Source organism: Esox lucius, chromosome 23, assembly GCF_011004845.1.
Source record: "Esox lucius isolate fEsoLuc1 chromosome 23, fEsoLuc1.pri, whole genome shotgun sequence".
In the NCBI taxonomy this organism is placed as follows: domain Eukaryota; kingdom Metazoa; phylum Chordata; class Actinopteri; order Esociformes; family Esocidae; genus Esox; species Esox lucius.
Window position 1 is genome coordinate 11,809,620 of NC_047591.1, and position 3,902 is coordinate 11,813,521.

At 40.9% G+C, this 3,902-nt stretch overlaps 1 protein-coding gene across 1 annotated transcript in view; it reads right to left on the reverse strand.

Moving 5' to 3' along the window:
- Window positions 1-1,025, reverse strand: part of tafa2 (TAFA chemokine like family member 2) — a 59,608-nt gene extending 58,583 nt beyond the window's left edge. Inside the window, exon 1 of the mRNA XM_010887090.4 lies at window positions 462-1,025. The gene's annotated coding sequence lies outside the window, so the exon portion shown is untranslated. The remainder of the gene's footprint in view (window positions 1-461) is intronic.
- Window positions 1,026-3,902: the final 2,877 nt, after the last annotated feature.

Below are 3,902 nucleotides of genomic sequence, written 5' to 3' on the forward strand. Positions count from 1 at the left end.
AAAAGATTATCATTTTTGGGGGGGGAAATGCCTAATCAGCGTAATATCTGCGGTTCATCATTTGATATATAGAAAAAAATAGATGAAGGGAAGAAAATAAATAATGAGCGGATGCAGTTGGCATAATAAATGCAGGTCCCCATACCACTCGAGGTGCGCTTTCTCGAGATCAGGGCGATTGACTGGCAATTAAACTCATGCTGTGAGCCAGTATGATCAACATCAAGATTAAAGCGAGCCCACTCATTATCGCGCTCATTATTATCCAGATTGGATATTGATGCGATTCAAGTTAAGCGCTACTTGAATTTCAGCACCTACAAGCTACATTACTTGATAGCGAGCGAGAAATGTATTGCTTGACTGCGCACACTATTTAATAAATATTTAAGTTTTACTGGCCAAGAATTATAGAACTCCTAAAATGGAAATGTCACCTAAAATCATGCGTGTTTTCATACCTGCTGCACAGCTCCCTCCACGCACCTCGCGCCCTCCAAAGGTGTTGAGGTTGCCCTTCAATCCATCGGCACTGCTACAATCCAGCGGTGCGTTTGTCCGCGGGCGACATCAGCACAGTCCAGATTCGTGCAGGACGTGTCCAAAATGGCTTGACACAGTAATGAATATCCTAAATTAAATCCCCACGAAAAAGAAACCCTGGTCGTTTTCTTGGAACAAATTCTTGATTGCAGATTGCGAGAGTACAGCAAATGATTGAGGTGTTTTCACGTTCTCTCCTTGTGCTTGGTATAGTGTGGATGCACTGTCGTTAATTGTTTCCGGTCTTAACAGTGTGATCACCCGTTGAAGTGAGAAAATAAAATGTAACCTAATATAAATGGAGTATGCCAAATAAACTCTCAAAATGAAAGTTATATTGTCCCGACATCTACCTCAGAAGTCTCGGCACCAGTCTGTATTCCACCGAGTTCGATCCGAGACTGACTGCACGCACGCCGTGCGCACCAACTTATCATCATACAACTCCGACTGCAGCGCTCATCACACTTGCAAACACTGGAACAACGACCCATCATGCTGGGCACACACAAGCCAACCGACACAGCTAATTGCAGCTGATGTAAATACTAATAGCCTAATGAATTGGTCAATCGTATCAAGAGGCTGTGCTACGACAATCTCTTTACGCACTAACCTATCTTTAGGCAAATACGATTTATGTGAATTTCTAGTTATGACATTGAATTGCATCATCATATCGGTATTATGTTTGAACAAGTTATAATACACATTACATCATAGCCAGGCAAGCGCACAGATAGGGGTAGCCTATACCTGTGCCCGAGCACATGCCCATTTGCCCTCAATGCTGCTAAGAGTTATTTTGCGCGGCTATAATAAAAAAAATAAACCCAGGCTGCCTTTAAGTCGTGGTAGGGTTGTCACCCCCCTCCTCCACCCCATCCGTTGGTTGCGCCTGTTGGTATGCCCAAGGAGATCACGCAGTTGTGCTGGTTATCCAGTCTGCCATGTACGGAACGTATGGTCGTTGGGTATGGAAATATGGGTCTCATGAGATGCGGTCATCAGTTGAGAATGAGCAGCTAGCAACTTAGTTTAAACATCCACATTAATATGGTACAGTAGGGTATGCCACAACAGCAAAAAAATATATAATATTTGCACAGAAGTATAACCCTATAATCATCATATCCACATAAGCCACTAGCCGTGTATCATGGGCTTATGGATAATTTGCCATATTAGGCCAGCCAAAGTTATTACTCAGAGATGGAGTCTGCGACTTTAGCAATTAACAAAACATTTTAAACCTGCTATTTTGGTCCGGATGTGTGAAATGTTGTTTATGTGTGCTTAATATCTCAGTAGAATGACAATCTCATGAAATCTCACGTTTGAAAGTGACTGGATTTCATGACACGGGGCGCAAGGGGACAAGACAAAGTACACAATTTTCCCGGGCCTTTTGGCTCAACAGCGCCACTTATACAACCAGAGGCTCATAAATCGCTGAAGTACACAATATATTATGAGCAATTAAGATAACTCAATCAGTAAAAACAACCATCAACCTCACGGATCAGATAACCCATCCCCGCACTGAGGTTTCACGTAGTATCTTAAGATCTACCAAGGACTGAGCGTAACGACTTCTTAAACCTGGAATCCTTCAGTAAAAGGCCAAACATCGAAAAGGACAGGGTGTGAGTGGAGACTGGGTCGGCAGCTTTGTAAAAGTCGCAGTCGGATGGCAGAGATGGTACAGGTGAGATCAAGAGATGGGTGAGCTGTGCTGCCTTCCTGTCTCCGGAGGACCTGCTCGTCTCCCTCATTTAACACTTTCTTCCTGACTCTGCTCAGGAAGAGCAGAGTCATTATACAAAATTATTACAAAGCGCTTGAAAAAGCAAAGCAAAATAAAACGAGCGAGACATGGCTTATGTGCATTTTGTGCATGGCCCTCATTATAGCCTATTGATAAAATAATTATTGGTCTGAAGTGCAATATTTAACCTTGAAAGATGAATGCCTTTACCCACTTTAACATAAGTAGATCTATTTTATTGATATGTTTAATTGTCTTGTGTGAAAAAAAGCTCGATATTGCAAAATGCACCCATTTTAAAAGCGGCACGTCTGGTGAATATTGGTGTTACACCCATGATACTGTAGAGCAGCACCATTACGTACAACACTGCCTCCTATTCATTTCCAATGGAAGGAAAGCACTGACACTCATACATAAGACAACAACTGCACCTAGGGAAAAACGGCCTCCGATTCATTTCCAATGGAAGGAGTGATGACAAAGTGGGTAGGCAGTCTTCAGCACTTTTAACACAGGATAATGACAGCACTTAGTTGAAAAAATTTACTGTCTATAGGCTCAATAGCAGCAATGCTGCTGCATTTTAATCTTTAACTAGCATAGTTCATGTCCATTTATTCCTCACAAGGAATTGAGAGGTTAATTTAGTGATAGACTGAGCTAAATGTAAATGAAGAACATAACAGCGTAGTGATTAATTTATAATTACTTACATTTGCTTCCACCATTTTCTCAACCATCTTTTCTGAACGAAGAAACTCTGTGCAGCTTTGGAACGCCAAATCGATTATAATCAGTAATTGGCCAGACAATGTTGCTTCAACTTTACATAAAGTAAAGACTAACTTTTAACCGGTCTGTATTAAACCCCAGCTACTTCTGCAGAGGTTCCACCCAAATTCATTCTTACTGATTGTGAGTGAGCAGTGTAAATCCTACTAGCAAGCCACCTTCAGCTTGCCTCTACTTGATCCAAATTTTAAGAGGACACTGCTGAAGGATGACCAGTCAAATCAACTCTGTGACCAAAGGCTGGAGAGTTGCTTCGTTCAGTAAAAATAGCATTCCGAATTATTAGAATAGAAAGAAGTAGATATAATCTCATAATGAATAAACGAAAACATTTGCAGTTAAAAGAGGAAACAGTTAGTTGGACATAAACGATTATGCATTTTGTTCCTCATGAAATACACTGTGAAGATTGCTTTTTAGCTCACAAAGCGGACCATTACTGGGAAACGATGTACTCCGGTTGCCATCTCTGGTAGAATTGCACTGTTTAGTGTAAAACAAATTAATCCACTATGCTGTGAACCTTTTACATCTACAACATTAAACCTCTCAACTCCTTGCCAACTTCAATAGAGATGGATTGGGAATATAGTGCAATAATCTAAGCTGGTTTAATGTCAAAACTGGCACAGCATTGCCACCATGTGGAATGTTTCAGAATGTTCCAAACTTGAAGTTGGCAGTCAAAAATAAATGTTAAAATAAAGGTATAGCGTAATTTCAATCACTTCAGGAGTTATTGCTATACATGCTTCAGGCAAAAGGGTCAGATGCATTTAAAGACCTCAGCCATACA